The 20,265-nt window shown below is 44.5% G+C and overlaps 1 protein-coding gene across 1 annotated transcript in view; it reads right to left on the reverse strand.

Moving 5' to 3' along the window:
• Positions 1 to 19,684, reverse strand: part of LOC125623683 (N-acetyllactosaminide alpha-1,3-galactosyltransferase-like) — a 69,744-nt gene extending 50,060 nt beyond the window's left edge. The window contains 1 exon segment of the mRNA XM_048823408.2: positions 19,364 to 19,684. The gene's annotated coding sequence lies outside the window, so the exon portion shown is untranslated.
• Between the last annotated feature and the right edge of the window lie 581 nt (positions 19,685 to 20,265).

The following is a 20,265-nucleotide window of genomic DNA, read 5'->3' on the forward strand; positions in this document are numbered from 1 at the left end:
AATTAATTACCTGATATTTCACAAGGCTGCAGTTTACTAACTGCAGGCTGTGTATAGTAAGATTTGTGGCTTTGTTTCCTCATATATTTGCTTCTGGCTATTGTGACTAGTAAAATTGGCTTAATTTGTCTGTGTAGATATTTCCATTGGCACCCTCTCTGTAAATTCAATGTGAGCACAACACATATTGAATCACTAGGCCATTCCAATTTGCTTCACATTCCTCATGCTTGGCTTAGGAAAAGCCCCAAAGTTAAAGGGAAATTACTTTTTCTCTGTACTAACATTTATTGGAAGAGCTGTTTTTCCTTCATTAGGACAAATAGTGGGATTGTCTTATTTCCTGCACCATGTGTACTAGATATTGTGTCATGTTGTCTTTTGATTTGTATAGTTTATTTGCAGTATGCTGGGTGCTCAGAGGCACCTGTTCACAAGGCACTTCATAAAGTAGAGATATTTTATTAGTTCTAATTAGGAATTTTATTTTTCAGCAACAACAGCTAGAGGGCACTAGAAAAAACAGTGCAAGGAAGCTTCCTGTACTGGATAAAGGGGATCAGTTAAATATTCTAATCAGTATTTTCCATTCCCAAGTCACTGTATAACTAAGCAAGTGTAAAAAAAAAAAAAAAGGAGTGCTTGTAGCACCTTAGAGACTAACAAATTTATCTGAGCATAAACTTTCATGAGCTACAGCTCACTTCATCAGATGCATCCGTAAACCACTGGCCTGCCTCCCCAGCTCAGGAAAGACTAACACCACACCTAAAAGTCACTTCAGGCCCTTTTCTCAGGACAATACTTTATTCTTCACACACAAAACTGACAACATAACAGAACTATTCCCTGGCAAAATCAAATTGCAGGAACCTCAAGGCCTTTCCCGTAGCATCTCTGCCTCCTTACTCCAGGATCAGCAATAGGCACTCACCTGCTTCCTGTGGTTTTCCCCTTCAAGGGCAGGCTCTCAGCCCTTTATAGAAATTATATAATCCTTTTCCAGCTGCGTCTGATAATTGAACAGGCTGGCTGGCCCCAGGACCTTAAAGGGGCAGGCCACACTGTTATGTATGGTCAGCTCAAACTTCCCCTTCTATTTGGGCTTGGCTGCTCCTAGACATGCTTCCTCCCTCAAGATTGCTCAGCCAGCATACCCTCTCTCCCTTTCCCAGCCGGGTGCACACCTGACAACAGGACTGATCATTTCAGTCAAACACTGCCAGCCTTTTACACCAATATAAAGCAAAAGCATGCCTGGTTGCTGGGTCACTCCCTGGCTCTACTACACCCCCATGGGGCCCTGCTCATCTGCTTCTATTTCTGTCAGCTACTTCCCTTCTGATATCATTTAAAACCCTTTTCCAGAGCTCATCAAAACCTTCTGCTTTGTTTACTAGCATATAAATGATCTCTCCCATAAGCAGCCATTGCTGCCAATCTGCAATCCACTCTCTCTCTCTCATCTTTCTCAGCCAACATATCTATCCAATGGAGAAATATATATTTTGTGGGGGAGCATTGGTGTTATCACGTGTATCCTAACCTGGTTAGAATTTTCATAAGAAGTCTATTTTTACTTCAGAATGAAACCGTGCAAAGAGCCTTATTATTGAGTGATTCTAACATGAATGTATTATGTAAATTAACAACAATATTTTGCCTGAAAAGCATGGTATCATCTGTGTTTATGTAGATAAGCAATGTCAGGGATGGACACACACACTCTCTCTCTCTTACCCCCACCCCCACACAATCTGACAGACTCTTCAAACCCCAATCCCCACGCCCCAGAGCAGAGACTTCTCTTCCTACCACTCTTGAATCCTTGATCTTCCTCCTACATGAAGCAGCCCAACCCATCGTAGACAGCGTACTACTGCCTGCTACTCTGCCTCTGCGGCTCAGCTCCGTCTATATTCTGATGATGAGGCCTGGATTCCAAGGATCCTGCCTTTAATCCTTCCCCCGGGAAGGTGTGGCTACTGGCTGCTCCTCATGAATGAAAATGAGATGTAATTCATGAGGCTATGCTGGAGAGTATCATTTCCCATAAATAAATAAAATCTTGGAAAAAGCCCCACGCTGCATAGCACCAGGTGTCTGAGAGTAGACAGTAGCTAATATCCTGTGGGTGGAATTCACACAATCCACAAACTTGATTATATGAGTCTTATTCATGAAACTATGTAGTTAGGGCCCTTCATTTTAAGTTTTGATTTTATTTAATTTTTCCTGGGAATTTATCAGTGTTTGTTACCACTACACCAAAAACAGGTGAAAATCAGTGCAAAAGTCTATTAATAATTTTTCTGGGTAAATATCGGGGTTTATTTTGGTGGACAGAAAGACAGGAGAAAAAAGTATTCAGTAGATTAATGCTTTAAATTCTGTTTATCAGTGTAGTTTGCTGCAGAACTAAAACAGAACTCAAACCACAAGGCCACCTCTGAGTTGAAGAAAACAATATATCTCTAATCCCCAAATAAAACTTTTCATTTTAATAAACAGTTTACTGTTGTAGACTTAGAACTATTAGCCTATAAATATTTACATTTAATAATTGGGCCCCACCATTTGCCGCTCATACACTCAACTTCATCCTTTTCTCCTGTTTGTTTTTTTTTAATTTTTTTCGAATACTTCCTTGTGTTCTGAAACATATTCTTATACAGATTTTCATTTTCTTCCCATTTTAGTGTGTAAAATCTTTAAATCGTTATCTGCTAACAGCTTGAAATGTGTACATGATAGGCGTGAGATTAATCAGTACGTTCAGCTGCATATGCACTTCAGAACTTGCATGCGTACCTGTTTGTTTATTGTGTGTATCTTCTAAACCAGGGGTGGGCAAACTTTTTGGCCTGAGGGCCACATTGGGGTTGCGCAACTGTATGGAGGGATGGGTAGGGAAGGCTGTACCCCCCCCAAACAGCCTGGCCCCCACCCCCTCCCACTTCACACCCCCCTCAGAACCCTTGACCCATCCAACCCCCCCCCCTGCTCCTTGACCGCCCCCTCCCAGGACCCCTCATCCCTAACCCCCACCGGGACCCCACCCCCCCATCCAACCCCATCCCTGCTACCTGTCCCCCAACTGCCACGACCCCTATCCACACCCCCGCCCCTCGGGACCCCATCCCTTATCCAACTCCCCCTGCTCCCCATCCCCTGACTACCCCTGGGGACCCCCTGCCCCTTATCCAACCCTCCCGCTCCCCACCCCCTTACCATGCTGGAGCCAGCCATGCTGCCCGACAGGAGCGGCAGGCCAGAGCGCTGCCCGCGTGGTGGCATAGCTGCACGGGAGGGGGGACAGCAGGGGAGGAGCCATGGACTAGCCTCCCCGGCAGGGAGCTCACGGGCCGGGCAGGATGGTCCGGCCCATGGGCCGTAGTTTGCCCACCTCTGTTCTAAACTAATACATAGCCTTACTTCAACAGGCAGCTTTGCACGTACTCACAGATTAATGTATTATAATACATAGATCTCACACAATGGATTGTATTTTCCTAATAAAACAAGTTATTTTTATATATTGGAATGATGCAAAAGTAGGGTGAAAATCAGAAAAAACTAAATCCTTTTTCTGAAACCTGGGAATTTTTTTGGTAAAAATCGGTTTAAACTGAAAATGAAGGGGCTTATATATGGTGCTTGAGGGTTAGAGAATCCACCCCAACACATGAGCAGGGTGTAGGGTATCAGAACCTATATAAAATAGAATAGCTCTGCAGCCTCTGTTCAGCAGCTATTCTGGGCCCTATGCTGGAATGACATGATGACCCCTGTTGGGGGTTTGCAGCCCTCACTTTAGGCCTCTTCTGTGCTGGGCTGTGTGGAAGTGGCATAGGAGCCCTGCTAAAACACACAGAGAAGATGTGGAGGCCCTCTGTTCATAGTAGGCCGTCTGCCACACAGTACAAAGACTGCGCTTCTGTTGTACGGGAATGAGGAAGGTGCCAGAGCCCCTGCACACTGATGTGTGAATTTCACCACAGATACAGAAACGCCCAGAATTTCATGTCATTACAAATCTAATCTATCCACCTCCCAAGCCTTACCTTAGACATAAACTCCCAAAAATAAAATCTACAGCATAAGACCATTATACAAATACAGACTATTAACGAGAGAACAAAAAAGCATGCTGTTATCAGGAAATAAAAACAATAAAACCTGCCTCAATACACATTATTGGCTTGCATGCTGCAAGCAGATCAGAAGGTTCAATTAACAAAATTCCTACAACCATATATTATATTAACATTTTTGTACTAAAATTTCCTCCTGCTCCCAGTCTCTAAATGATCCTCTGAATTAATAAAATATAGCTGTCGCACCTAGGTATCCTTTTATCAAAGAGAAATCACAACTGTTCTGCTGAAAATGAAGACTATTGATTTAGAGCCGTGGTTCCCAAGCTCCCATTGGCCTGGAGCAGCGAACCACGGCCACTGGGAGGTGCGATCGGCAGAACCTGTGGACGCAGCAGGTAAACAAACTGGCATGGCCCACCAGGGGCTTTCCCTGCACAAGCGGCTGAACAAGTTTGGGAACCACTGATTTAGAGACCTCAGGTCTGCGTCCTCTGTGCTGGTCCTAATGTACTTTGAAGATGTATACCATGTCAAGTGACTTTGTCTCATTCTTTCTTTGAAAGCCAGTACATTCATAGTTTTGAGGATTACCATCATATTCATTTTGTGTTTGTGTCTCTATATTTTTAGCTAATAAAACCCCAGATATCTGTGTTATTTAATTTTTTTCCCCTATTGGTATCATAGAAACCACTCATTTTCATTTTAGGCAAGCTCAATGTTTCATTAATGATGCAGCATTATTCAGTCTCTGTCTGGTAGAACTACCGGCCATTTTTAAAAGAGGTCTGATTTTCACAATTCACTATAATTTCCATTTTTAAAAATTAAAAAATATTGTAAAGCTTTCCCAACAAGGAAGATACATTCATTTTTATACACAAGCCAAAAGCGTAAGGCTGGACGATCCAGTTGTTCCAGGGCTAGCCTTGTATTTGGCAGACACAGGTTCAATCTCCTGCTCTACCACAGCTCTCCTGTCTGACACTGGGCAATTCACCAGTTCCCATCTGTGCTATGGGGCTAATAGTACTTCCCTAACTCACTGGGGTATTATGAGGTTCACTACAATAACGATTGTGAGCCACTCCGAAATCACAGTAATGGGGCCCTTTATAGAAATTCTATCACTGTGCTGGCACAGGTTGCTGTGAAGTTATGCCTTCCTTCAACCGCTGTCACACAGATGATTGCCAAACTAAAACACGTATAGCTTGTCACATCGAAGGATGGATCCATGGTGTAGAAGTAGACATAGGAAGTATACCCCTGTGCTGGTCAGACCCACTATCTGCAATCAGACAGCAGAACCTGTCTGGATTAAATTATTTAGGCACTGGGGAGATTTGTGGGGAAGGGACAGCCTATGGATACCAGGGATAGGCAAACTACAGCCCTTGGGCCGGTTCTGGCACACAAGCCATTTTAAGCCTGCCCACAAGCTCCCGCTGGGGAGCGGGGTCTGGGGCTTGCCCCGCTCCGGTGCTTCAGCCAGGGTGCCAGATTGTGGGCCATGCCACGCACCTCCTGGAAGCAGCCTCATGGCCCCTCTCCGAGGGTTGGGGCAGTTTCTCGTGTAGGAGCTGGAGAAGGGACATGCCACTGCTTCCGGGAAGCCGCTTGAGGTAAGCGCCCCTCGGAGCCTGCACCCCATAGCCTCTCCCCACACCCCAAATCCCTGCCCCAGCCCTGATCCCCCTCCTGCTCTCCAACTCCCTTGATCCCAGCACAGAGCATCCTCCTGCACCCCAAACCTCTCATCACCAGCCCCACCCCAGAGCCCACAACCCCAGCTGGAACCTGCACCCCTTCCCCCATCCCTACCCCAGCCCCGATCCCCCTCCCACCCTCCGAACCCCTCAATCTGAGCTCAGAACTCCCTCCTACACCCAAAACTCCTCATCCCCAGCCCCACCCCAGAGCCCTTACCCCCTCTGTCACCCCAACCCCAATTTTGTGAGCATTCATGGCCCACCATACAATTTCTATTCCCTGATGTGGCCCTCAGGCCAAACAGTTTGTCCACCCCTGGCCTATACAGAGCTAATGAACCTTCACTAAAGTAGAAGTAAGCTTCTGGCACAGAACGTTGACAAGGTTTGGAGGAGTAAGGTTCCTTGAGTCGCCTCCAGGGGAACCTAGGTCCACCCTGTATTCTGGGTTCCAATCCAAGGACCTTCAAACCAGCAGTTCAGCTCTGTACTCTCTGCCTTTACTGCTCTTTCCCAGGACTTCAATAGGGTTGACTTGGGTTTGGGTTTTGATTTAAATGGGCTCTACCTCGCATTAAGGAGTGTGACTGCAGCCAGCAGTTAGCCTCAACTCTTAGGCTTTATAGAAGCCTCACCTGTTCCTGCCCTGGTGAGCTTCATTCTCAGTTAGCAGCATTGCCCCTTAGATCCCCAGCAGGTGCAGCTTATGGCTAATTGGCCTTTTCTGCTAGCTTTAACCCCATTAGTACTGGTGTGGAGTGAACATCCCCATCACACCAGCAAATCTTACATTAAAGATTTTTAGAAAATCCTCTTTTCTACTAATAATAGCCCTGATCCTGAACAAAACAGGCAAGAATAACTGAAAAAAACAAACAACCCCTCAAGTCTATTCTTACCTATTTTTAAGCATGAAATTGAAACGTGGCTACTTGGAATTTCACAGTAGCAAGAACGGAAAGTTCTTAGATCTTCTTGTTCAAAAAGCAGAGGCCTCTGTCATATCAACCAAATGAGATTATCCTTTAGCAATACAGGGTCTATGACACACGGCTGAACGGTTCTAACTTTATCCAGTAGAGGCCAATGGTATATAGACACAATAACTCCTATACTGATGTGTTTTATAGTAAAAATCACACATTATTCCTTAGCATACTTGCATTTTCCTGACTCACATCCAAATGAATGTCAAGGTCAACATATAAATATATTTGGAGTCTCCAAAGGGTTAAAATAGCAAAAATAAAAATAGAAAGCACACTATTATCATTAATAGTAGTAGTTTTGTGGAAATGCCTGGGATATCCAGTCCTGGCCCCACTCCGGGGTGCAGGGTTGAGGGCTGCACCATGCAGCTCCCGGAAGCAGCTGTGTGGCCCCACTCTGAGGGTGGGGGGCTGCTCCACACGTAGGAGCTGGAGAAGGGACATGCCACTGCTTCTGGGAGCGGCTTGAGGGAAGCGCTCCTCGGAGCCTGCGCTCCTGAGCTTCTCCCCACACCCCAACTCCCTGCCGCACCCCGATCCTCCTCCTGCTCTCCAAACCCCTTGATCCCAGCACGGAGCATCCTCCTGCACCCCAAACCTCTCATCCCCAGCCCCACCCTAGAGCTCTTACCCCCTCTGGTACCCCAACCCCAATTTTATGAGTATTCATGGCCCGCCATACAATTTCTATTCCCCAATGTGACCCTGAGGCCAAAAAGTTTGCCCATCCCTTGTTAAACTGATAAATAGTCAAAGGCTCAGACCTTCTGGGTGTGGGCTGAGCAAACACAGTCACTAGCTCAGGCCCTTTGGCCTAGGGGTTAGTGCTCATCCAACCTTGAGTGTGGGGGAAAGGATAGGGGGAACTTGGCCCATACTGCTCCACTGGGTCCCAGCCTAGGGCCCTTGAAGCTGGGCTGATGGGGAAACAAAGAATCATAGAATCATAGACTTGTAGGACTGCAAGTGACCTCACGAGGTCATCTAGTCCAGTCACCTGCTGGAGGTTGCTGGCTCAAGTCTTGGCAATGCAACAGGTCCAGTGTCTCGTTTACTTGGGCTGCTTCCTACCGGTGTCTGGCTGGGTTGCTCCACAACCGCTGGGACCTGGTTCCCTGTCTCCACGCCGAGCAGCTCCCTCTGGGTTCCTCTGTCTCCTGGGGCCAAGGCTTGCCTTCTCTCCAGGCTGGCTTATGAGTGTTGTCACCTGCCCCAGCCAGTCGTGGGCTCCACAGGTAGTTCGGCTCCTTGGAACGGACTTCAGACTCTTTCCTTGGTCTGACCTCAACTGCAGAGCTGCAGAGCCTGGCCCTTATGGTTCCTGCGAGTGGGATGGGGCGGGGCTAACCGCGTCCAACACAGTGAATTAATGGACAAAATGAGGCCACTACATCTCATTACACAAACACACCCCTTAAGTCAATCTCTGAGGCATTGGAGATGGCAGTTTTCCCTTCCCCAACCCTGGAAAAGAAATCTGCATTTAGGGGTGTCTTATCAGCTTGATGTCAAACTGAAAAGGTGAATCGTTGAAAGGTCAAGTACCACCTCATGGTACTTGGTCTCTTTTGTAGTATGCAGCCAATTCAATGGGGTATGGTTAGTCACTAGTGTAAAAGGGGCTCCCAGCAGATAATACCGCAAGGTATCTACAGTCAACTTGACAGTGAGGGCCTCCTATAATGGGGTGCTCCACCCTCTGAACTTCTTGGGAAAGGAGCACTCCCAGCCACACCTCCAAGGCATCTGTTTGGAGGATGAACCTCTCAAGAGAAGACAGGGCTGAACAGCACATGTTCTTGGCACAGGCAGTTTATAAGTGCCTGGAAGGCTCAGATGCAATCTTCCATACAGTGAAATTTATTGGGGGCTGTTCTTCAGAAGCTCAATAACGGGGCCGCGAGCAGTAAGAAGTTGAGGACAAAGTGGCAATAATAGCCCACCAACCCCAAGAACTGTCGCACCTGCTTCTTGGGATTCTGTTATGCAGATATATTCAGTTCTTCTAATGTTTTCCAAGGATTGGTCAGTCATGGTGACCTGAAGTCTCTGGCAGTGTCAGAAAACACCACAGCCCCAACTAATGAACAACTATAAATACAAAGATAAAATCTCAGTCATTCTTAGGAACCCTGCTTCTTAAGAGTTCTCCTGTAGCATGTAGCAACCACATCCTAACTTCCCAACTGCTTGGAAACCGATTAATTCTGCTTTGATTATAACATTGAAATCCAGATTAACTTCATTTCGCTGATGTTAATGGAACTACTTTTGATTAACACTAAATTCTTCCCTTACTGAGTACATCACTACCGCCTGCTTCATGCTCCTGTTCTGACCTTTGTTCCTTCCTGGTAAGAATTCAACCAACCTTACTTCTCCAAGGCCAGCAGGCTCCTTCACTTAACTAATTATTCATCTATTTAAAATTCCTAAAAGAGTAAGGGGGGGAGTCTCTTAGAATGTATAACAAACTACTGCATCTCACTTGCGCATCACAGAATCCCGCAGGTGAACTGGGCTAGAAAAACAGATGGGGAAAGAACTCTCTAGTTTTCTCTAAGGGTTATTCCTGGCTTCTCTCAACTGTTATAGACTTCAGTCTTTTCAGCTTTCTATAATTTCCTTTGGCAAGTTCTGAGTGAATAAAGGAAGAGAAGGTAATAGTTAGAAGAGGAGGTAGTTGGCCTAGAACAGGAAGAGAAAGAAAGGTAAAACACAATTGTTGAGAGAGGAGGGCCTTTTCTGCTGCCCTTTTTCCACAAAAAGTCCATCCCATGCCTGCTTGACAAATATGCTGGTTACGTCAGGAGAATGGTTGTAACAAAATGGAGCTGCTTGCCATGAGATCTAATTTTTTTGGTCTGGTGCTTCTCTGCAGTTCTTCACTATCTAACTACTGATTGGTTAGCTGTGGAAGAATAATCCATTTCCATACAAGAATACTGAAGGTGTTTGTGACAATCCTTTCAATGACATCCCCAGTAAGCCCATGATTAACAACACTGAAAAAGCTGGTCAGACTCCCGACCTGAGAGTTAGTTGTTGTAGATAGCTGCAAATGTCTCAGGCAGATTTCTGTGGCAGTTGGAAACTAAGAAAATCCCTTTGAACTTCAGAATGGCCTCCATGACACTAGTGCTCAGAAATCTGAGCTTTCACTGGCTAGCAGCTATGTGAAATCTTATTTTCTGGATAGGAACCCTAAGCCACTTATCTCTTTGTCTTCTTAAAAAGACTCTACTTCTATTGTGGAGGGCTAAGACTTGCATTTTCATTACGCACTCATGTTAATTCAGTTTAGTGTAAGTGTAGCACTTTGGGACTGTAGTTTCTCTCTAGGCTGGAATCTGATTTTAAAATTCAGTCAACTACCAAAGTAGTACTGTAGATTTATGAATCCCATGTAATACTGAAAATGAAGTGCTGAAGTATGTTAACTTTATCAAAGCTTTAACTGTATGCTTTACCAAGTGGCTTTTAATCTGTGGTCTGTCGACCTCTGGGGGTCTGCAGACTAAGATTTCCAAAGGGGGTCTGCATCTCCATTCAAATATTTTTAGGGGTCCGCAAATGAAAAATGGTTGGAAACCGCTGCTTTATACACATCTCTGTACCAAACAGACCAACTATGCAGAAAATCTCAAAATAGCTTTCCATAAAGACTAAAATGATACCCAATCCTCTCTCAATGTAAGCCATACGAAGGCAGGGGGACAGTTTTTCCCTCATTGGGGGATGGTCTCATGGCATCTCAATAGCACATATATGGTGCTCCCCATCTTAAAGCATATGGTAAGCATTAGCTGATCCTCACTATATCCCTGTGAAAGTGTGAGAGCATCATCTCCATGTTACTGATGGAGACACTGAGATCACAGATGTTAGTATCAGAAGCTGAATAACAGATGTTAGTGGCTTCAAGTCCTGACTCTGGATGCTACTGTAATCTAAATTAAGGAAAGAGAGCGATTGGGTACTATTCCAAAGTCCCTAATGTAGACTGGAGCCTAGCTCTACTAATTGTTGTACAAACAAATATGAACACTGTGGCTTACCAACCTCACTATCAATGTAGGCAAATTCTAAAGCTACAGTGACAAGAAAGCATTCTAGCTGAGTGTTTTGCAAAAGTCTAGTAAAAGCCATGTAGAACTTTAACATTTCTTTCCTTCTGCATAGTTCAACAATTTTATTTCATATTCAATGTACCCTCTTCATATAAATAGTTATGCCTATCACCATCAAACTGCAAGTTTATAGTATAAAGCTTCACCAGGAGAACATCCATAAATGACTAAATATCTGCACAGAAACCCTCCCAATATAGAAAATATAACTTAAGGGAGAAAACTCTGTTTTGCAGAGACTTCTGCTTTATGTAGAGAATGCTGAGTAAACAAGCAAATAAACATAGACCCTTAATCACATTAATGGTTCATTATTCTAACACTTCTATTCATATAAACAATCGTTCTCCCCTTCTTCCAGATCTCCTTCCCACTTAGAAATATGGGCAAAGTGGCAGAGATCTCATACCGGAATGTACTAGAGTGCTTAGGTTTCAGAGTAACAGCCGTGTTAGTCTGTATTCGCAAAAAGAAAAGGAGTACTTGTGGCACCTTAGAGACTAACCAATTTATTTGAGCATAAGCTTTCGTGAGCTACAGCATCCGATGAAGTAAGCTGTAGCTCATGAAAGCTTATGCTCAAATAAATTGGCTAGTCTCTAAGGTGCCACAAGTACTCCTTTTCTTTTTTCTAGAGCGCTTAAAATGCCTGAATGTGAAGTGTCCTGGGGCAGAGCCTCCTCAGTGACAGGCTTTTGACACGAATTAATTTTCCTCAGTGTGAATAGCTGTAGCTAGTAGCTTTTGTTTTTTAGACCTCATATATTGTAACTTTTAGATAGCTCTGTGACCAGGATCAGAAAATAAGTTTGCCTGATGGTATCCATAGTTTAGGGCCTTATTTGGCATTTCTTATCCCTTCTCACTTTTCTTATTTGACAGTTACCAGACTCTTTCCTGCATCACAGTCTGCAAACAGGAAAAAGGCAGCAGCAGTTTTTTGTTTATAATTTGTTTTGTAGCATGAGTTAAAAATATCAGTGGTTAACTGTGTAACCTCAGCAGCAGGGGGTGGAAATGTACTGGAACAAACTTTTGCTTTCAGAAGTGTGTTCAAACTTCAGCACAAAATTAATTGACAATAACAAATGCAACTACATCCAGCCCAGTGATTACACAATGTATTTGTTACATTTACAGTACTTTCTGATATCTTCACATCTGCTAGCAAAACTATTTCAATAACTGGTTTATTAATCTGCTAGTGTATTTAAGGCAGTGTTTAAGTAAGTCACTTTAAAAAAAACCTCTTGAAACCAGTTTCCAGACCAGCATATGAAAATTGCTATCAACCATCTGTTAACGCTGCTTCACTCCCTATTAATCTCCAAAGATACATGAGTTAAAGATTCTCATCACTCATTTTAAAACCTTGCATCCTCACTTCCCAGAGTAGTTCCTGAATCTGGAGATCAGTTAGCATCCTAGAAGCTCCTGCATAGTTTAGTGGGCCCTCGTAGCATCTAGGGTGAGGTGGCTCCTCTAGTCACCTCAGTAGGTGGTGGTCTCAGATATATTCTCTGTTAGGGGAATGTATCCTGCTATGGCAAGGAGGTGGATTTGAGCTAATAGGTCCTTTTCATATCTTGCTGCTCTAATCTTTTATCCTGCTGTACAATCCTAAAGGTTTAACTGCACAAACAGAAAGTGTTTGAGGTAGTGAGTCAAAGCCATGTTAGTTTTGTTTTCAAAGCCTGCATTTTCTGTTCACATCATTTTCACATGATTTTCACATCAATGTCAATGCCGTGATCCTGATTTGGAAGTAATCTGAGTAGAACACAGCACCTAATTTCCAAACACATATTTTACCCTGTTTTTCCTTGATGGCTGGGCTCTAGAAAGCAGAGAAGTGGCTCATTCAGCAGCCTTCTTTCATAGGGCTGGGTGTGTATAATATATTAGGAGTATTTGTGGCACCTTAGAGACTAACAAAGGTGCCTCAAGTACTCCTGTTCTTTTTGTGGATACAGACTAACACAGCTACTATTCTGAAACCTATAATATATTACAAACTCTATTATAAAAATAAGACTTTTGCTTGTTAAAATCAGTCACAATGTGACTATTTTTATGAGTGCTGTGGTATCTGATTTTGATGCTCTTACCCGATAAGTTATCTTCAGGGTGTGTCAACTCTTAAATCCATTTTTTTAAAAAAATCACAGTTCAGGGATTCAAAGGAAGAGCATAGGTCTCTGATTAGGCACTGATGGTCAGTCAGTTAACAGCAATTTGTCAGGGCCCAGGAGGAGCAGCCTACAACTTCAGAGAGGGATCTTATTTCAGTGGCAGCCATGTCAAGAGTGAGACCAGAAGAATCTAGAGGTGTTAATGAAAGCACTTCCTAATTTTTTTTCTTTGATGGGGGGCATTGGACACTTGGCACTGAAGGACTATGGAATGGACAAAAAGAACCCCAGATGCACAGAGTAAGTGCACACCTTGCCTAGACTGCTCAAGAAAACTCGTAGGGGTAACGAAGCCCACACTGCATGTGGCCCGCTTTGCAGATGATGAGTTTGGCTCAGTGGTGGGAGAGTCTGAGGCAAGATTGCAAAAAGAAAAGGAGTACTTTTCCTCACTGAGAGAACCTGGATTTGTGCTGGAAATGACCCACCTTGATTATCATACACATTGTGAAGAGAGTGGTCACTTTGGATGGGCTATTACCAGCAGGAGAGTGAGTTTGGGGGGGGGGGGGGCAGAGGGTGAGAAAACCTGGATTTGTGCTGGAAATGGCCCAACTTGATGATCACTTTAGATAAGCTATTACCAGCGGGACAATGGGGTGGGAGGGGGTATTGTTTCATGGTCTCTGTGTGTATATAATGTCTACTGCAGTTTCCACGGTATGCATCCGATGAAGTGAGCTGTAGCTCACGAAAGCTCATGCTCAAATAAATTGGTTAGTCTCTAAGGTGCCACAAGTACTCCTTTTCTTTTTGCAAAGACAGACTAACACGGCTGTTACTCTGAAACCTGAGGCAAGATTAGCATTTTAGTACAAGCAACAAATGTGACTGGGCAAAGAAAGAAGACTGACTTGTTTTTTAAATGCAGAATTGTTCCCATTAGTGGAAGACCTGGAAGATCCACTTCATGATGTGGAAGGGGAGGTTGGTAAACGACCCTACAGAATATCAGGAATAACTAGAAACACTTGGAATCTCCAAAATGTATTTTACACACTTCTTCTATCTCTCATAAAAAATAACCCAAAGACCTTAACTGAACTGCTAAAAGGGGCATGTTCCTAAACTGAGCAACTACATAACTATCTTACTGTAGCCTTCCTCCTGCTTCCATCTGTTACCTCTGTTTCATATCATGACAAAGCCTGAGACTGAGCTTTTGAGGGCTTTCTAGATTTTCCATGACGTATGCAGAACACGTGTAGGTGCTATAAAATTCATGCTTTTTGTAATGTTGAAAGCCTCACATGCTGGACTTGTTGTTTCTTGTTTGCTCTTGAACTATGCCCGGGAACTAATCTCAATTCTGAACCTATTTAACAGGTTTTGGGTTAACCCAAATGGCTACAGGTTCTCCCTCAGCCCCTTCCATACACTCTGCCATACTGCTGCCAATAAGATTTTTTTTAAAGAGGATTACCAGATGTCCAACCCTTAAAAGATTCAGTGTGGATCAAAACTAGCAGTAAAGCAGACAGTTTATTTGGTCGGATAATGTAACAATTACAACTCTTCAAAATATTTGCAAGAAAATGTATCTAGTTTTGGAGTGAATGCCACATGGTTGCATGTTTCATTAGCAACTCTCAGTAGGGCCATCAAAAGGTTCTTTAGTATGTATTTGCATGAAGTTATTTCAATCCTGTACAGTAGTTATGACATCAAATGAGGCAAAACTTGGGGATGGGGGTGGATTGACAGTTTCACTCTGAAACTGAGTTGATTCTAACCTAAAGTTTGCAGCAAAATCTAGGTCTTATGACCAGAGTAAGTATCTAAACAGATGAGACTGCTCCTACACTCTTGCAAAAGTACACCATAATTGGGGTGGCAAGAATGAGGAAGCAAAATGTGTCATTAGGTTGAGACAGTTGAGGTTGTGGGTTTTGTATCAGTTGCTGGTGAACGCTGAATTAGTAAAACTCCATGGTTTTGCTTTGTGTGATGGCCCATCCACTCCCAGTCTTTGTTCAGGCCTGGGTTGATGGTGTTCAGTTTGCAGGTTAGTTCCAACTATTGCCCCATGTTTATTCCCCCCGCCCATCCCCCGGCTGTTCCTCAGACGTTCTTGTCAGCTGCTGGAAATGGCCCACCTTGATTATCACTACAAAAGGTTTTTTCCCCCCAGCTCTCCTGCTGGTAATAGCTCACCTTACCTGATCACTCTCATTACAGTGTGTATGGTAACACCCATTGTTTCATGTTCTCTGTGTATATAAATCTCCCCACTGTATTTTCCACTGAATGCATCTGATGAAGTGAGCTGTAGCTCACGAAAGCTTATGCTCAAATAAATTTGTTCATCTCTAAGGTGCCACAAGTACTCCATTTCTTTTTGCAGATACAGAGTAACACGGCTGCTACTCTGAAACCATTTATAAGTGTAATAGAAAAGAACCCAGACTGTTTCCATGCACTTGCTGTGTTTGAACTGTGTTTCTGTTTGTAGTGAAACTTTGCCTAGAGTGAAGATCTTCCACTGATGAAGAAAAAATCCCATCAGAGAAGGAGGGACCCATTTCATATGGAAAGTTTTCAGGGCTTTTTCCCCCTGGGCCACTTGTAATCCTCCCTAGAATACATATATCAATTCTGTTTTCATTTTTCACCACCATGTCCAGAGCTCTTACTAGCTCCTGACTATGTATCAGGCTCAAACATTGGGTTCAAACACTCAGACCTGCTGACCAGCCACAGCTGAGCTAAGAGGTGGAGAGAAATACTTTCCCAACCAGCCAAGGACTGAAAGGAAGATTTGTTGCTGAATGCTGTTGTCTTGGAACTGGCTTCCTGGCAGGCCTTCCTGATCATGCTGCCAAAAATTTCCAATTGTAAAAGGCTGCTGTAGCGTCCAAAAATATGTAGCACTGTTTCGAACAAAGGAATGGGGGTGAAGGGACCCACGTCACTCCAGTGTCTAAGGGCTGTAGAAAGTTCCTGAAGAAAGGGTTGAAGAAAGATACTTCTCAGGGGATTGGGAAGGTGCCAATTTTAACCTCCAGAATGGACTCTACTTCCTCTCCATTTGGGAAGATGGTTGTCCCCTTAAAAGGTATAGAGTTTTTTTTCCTCTCCACCATTCCTCCAGATCTGCTAATAAAAGCACCAAGTTCATATTGAGAACATCTTCAGCTAGTGGTTTGGCTTTGAGGAACCTCTCCAGTCACTAGACGCTGCCAGAGGAGATTTTGTAACACAGCCTCAAGACTGCCGATCTCATCTCTTCACCTCATTTTTTGTGTAACGTGCTTCTGGTCAAATGCGAACACGTTTTTTGGGATGCAGCAGTTCTCAAGCGAAAGTGGCTAAATACAACGTTAGAGCTTTCTCTCCTGCAGTAGCCTGCTTGGCCAAAACCAGAAAATGAAGACTGGTGTGGTGGAGGCAGTGTGTCTTAGGCCTGGTCTACAGTAGAAAATTAAGTCTGCTTTACTACATTGTTCAGGGGCATGAAAAATCCACACCCCTGAGTGGTGTAGTTAAGCCGACCTAACTCCCAGTGTCAACAGAGCTAGGCTGACGGAAGAATTCTTCCATTGCCCTAGCTGCCACCTCTCGAGGAGGTGGCTTATTCATGCCGACAGGAGAACACTTCCCGTCGGCATAGGCAATGTCTACACTGAAGTGCTACAGTGGCACAGCTATGCCTGTGTAGCATTTTAAATGTAGATGTACCCTTAGTACAGAGGTGGGCAAACTATGGGACCATTCTGCCTGGCCCCTGAGCTCCTGGCACGGGAGGCTAGCCCCTGGCCCCTCCCCTGCTGTTCTCCCTCCCCCGCAGCCTGAGTGCACCGCGCTGCCCGTGCAACACTCTGGGTGGCGGGGCTCTGAGCTCCTGGCCTGACCCGGTGCTCTGTGCTGCACGGCACAGCTACCTGTCCTGGTGCAGCCACACCACCAGCCACCGGTGCTCCAGGCAGCGCAGTAAGGGGGAAAGGAGCAGGGGGGTTGGATAGAGGGGCTGGAGGTGTGGATGGGGTCAGGGCAGTCAGAGGGCCGGGAACAGGGGGGTTGAATGGAACAGGGGTCCCGGGGGGCAATCAGGAAGGAGAAGGGGGGTTAGATGGGGTGGCGGGGAGCAGTTAGGGGCGGGGAGTCCGGGGGCGGTCGGGGAAAGAGAGTTGGGGGGTGGATGGGGCAGGGGTCCCGGGGGGACCATCAGGGAACGGGGGGGGTTGGATGTGGCAGGAGTCCCGGGATGGCTGTCAGGGGGCAAGAAGCGGGGGGGTGAGATAAGGGGCAGGGGCTTGGCCATGCCTGGCTGTTTGAGGAGGCAAAGCCTCCCCTAACTGGCCCTCCATACAATTTCAGAAACCCGATGCGGCCCTCAGGCCAAAAAGTTTGCCCACCCCTGCCTTCGTATTTACAGAATTGCAGCAGCCATGATTAAAACTTTGGTTCTCAGTATTGCCAACCCCAAATATTCAAAAATCATGAGTCAGGCTCACAAAAAACCATGAGATTGGCTTTAAAAATCCCAGTTATGTAAATAATAGATTTGGTGTTCAGCTTTTTGAGCCTTTAGAGCATACTGGGGGTCACATTTTGAAGTTTTCTCTACAGCCACAAGGACTAGAAACATACTTGTTCTTTAAGAATGAAAGCTGAAATCATCCCACATCTACTTGACACCAGGAGTTGGGGCTTAAGGAAAATAATAATGATAATGAGACTTATGACAAAATGAGAGTTGGCAACGCTGCACCGCTAACACATTGTGACCCTGGGCAAATCACTTCTGTCCCTCCTTTTTCTGTAAACTGGGTGGGGACTAGCTTTCTGTTATATGCTTGTACAGTGCCTAGCACAGTAGAGCTAATGATCTGTGACTGAGGCCCCTGTGCATTATCACATTACAAATCAATAATAAAAGTGACCTTTCTTCATCAAGCACTTTCAGATTATCCAATGAAAAGTACTATATACGTCCAAAGTGTAATTGCACTTATGAGGCCATCCTGTCAGTCAGGAAGTGAACTGCTGAGTTAGCGGTAAATCAAAAATAAACCTTATGGATCACTAAGAAACTGCAAGATCCGTTCAGCAGAACACGAAACATACTGTATATAAAGTGCTGCACGTTCGGTGTGACATTTTGGTAAGACTTTGGTGTCTTCAGTTTCAGAAAAAAGGACTTAAACAAAGCATGCTCTCTAGCTAGCTAGGCCAATAATATCAAAAGTAAACAGGATGCTGGTCAATAGATGGATGGATTTTTAATCAGTCAAAATGGATTGTGTAAAATCCCAGAGTGGATAAGAGAATTTCCTTTAAGAAGTCCTGTGTAAAATATTTATTTCTGCAGAAATTGACCACTTTGTACATTAAAATCATCAAGCCCTCCCACAGCTGGAAAGCGTAACTGTTTTTTCAACCTGCCCTTTATTATTTTGCTTTTCAGTTTGTGTTAGAAAACCGCCCACTGGGAGACACTGGCCAAATATGCCCTGTGGAGGAGTAGTTCTGCTAGAGTGTGCAGTACCCCTAGACTTTGGGAAAGTTTGGGATTGTACTTCATGGCTCAGCTTTGTTTTTCCTATTTCTTGCATTTGGGTCACTTGGCGTTGTGCACTATTCAGAGTTTAGTTTTTTGCCAAGGAGAGAGGGAGGGTATTTAAACTTTCTCGGAAATATTTTAATATTTCTCTGAATGCAACAGTCTGAAAGCTCTTGGGGTTTTGATTCTTTGAGGAAGGGGGATTGGTGGGGGGTTTGCGCAGCATCAAAGTTACCTAGGCTGGTGTTCGCTCCTCCCCACCCCCCGCCTTGCCCCTAGACTCAGATAAATGAGCTTTTTTGATGTTGTTGTTCTACTCCCCTTCTCACACCCTCCCCCAAAGCCAATTAAATTTCTGCAAGCTGAAGACTTTCCTCTCCCCTCCCCTCTTTTTTTGGTATGTGGAGCCCCCCCCCCATCCCACCCCCATGGAGAGCTTTGTCCATCTATCTTTGTCCATTCTGCTCTCTTTCTTATTGCCCTGTTCAGCTCTAGGATTTCTTTCTTCAGTTCTGTGATTAAAACTCTATGAAAGCATTTGGGGTTTTTCTACTTTGCACCTCATATTCTCCCCCTCCCCCCGCATAGCTCTGTAAAATATTTTACACTTCAGAGTAACGTTTTATAAAGAATATCTGTTGCCACTGCCAGCCACAGCACCAGAACTCCCCCCTCCAACCAGAACATGTTGCAGGATTCTTCCCTGACTTAAAAATGAAGGAAATAAGTAAACCAACCTTACAGACCTCCGTTGCAATACCTCCAGCCATAAAGCCCTTGTAATAACACCATAATGGCTCCGTGCCCAATGGAAAATATCCATCCGCTCCCAGCAGCAGATAACTCCAGTCTGCGTGCTGCGTGCTATATAACTTGTTTGTTTGGGTTTTGGTATTTTTTCCCCCTCTTCTCCGTTATTCGTTACTCAACCCTATCTCCTCCTCCCCTGCACAAACATGTCTCAGCACACTGAGACCGGACCTTGCAGTGGCTCTGCTAGTCATAGTACAGAACACTGTGTCCTGTTGATAATTCCTGTTCACTTTGCAAATGTTACCATTGTTTTATTCCTTTTCTTTCCCAGGCTGCAGCCCCACCCGCACTCAATATCAGTCGGGCATAAAACATCCAAACTTAACAATATGCTTACCAGAGCTGTCCTTAGCTTTCACCCTTAATAACTGATCATTGAGGGGTCAACTTTAAACCTCAGATCAAGGCAGAAGTAGAATTATGAAAGGGGGAAGTGATGGCGTTTCTGCTGGGGTCACCTGTTCCTGTAAGATAGGGCCTTACTTCCTGCCATTGTACAAAAACATATGAAATAGAAAAAAACCTCAGTACAGATACAATCGTGTTTTATGGGGGGGGAGGGGGACAAGAGAACAGGCTTTCAGTCCTAAATGAGGACAGATTCCCATAATCTGTCCTGAGACACAAGTGAAACTAGACACAACCTTATTTTGAGAACTCTCTGCATTAGTATTCTAGCCTTTCCTTTCCAGGACCTGAACATGTCTAGGAAAAGGATAAAGTAGAAATTTGGTGCTCTGTTGCAACAACATCTCACCTTTCCAATAGCAGTAATTGCCCAGGAAACAAACATCTCCTCCAGCGGGATATGTCTGGCTTTAAAACC

This window comes from Caretta caretta, chromosome 16 (genome assembly GCF_965140235.1).
Source record: "Caretta caretta isolate rCarCar2 chromosome 16, rCarCar1.hap1, whole genome shotgun sequence".
Classification (NCBI taxonomy): Eukaryota; Metazoa; Chordata; order Testudines; family Cheloniidae; genus Caretta; species Caretta caretta.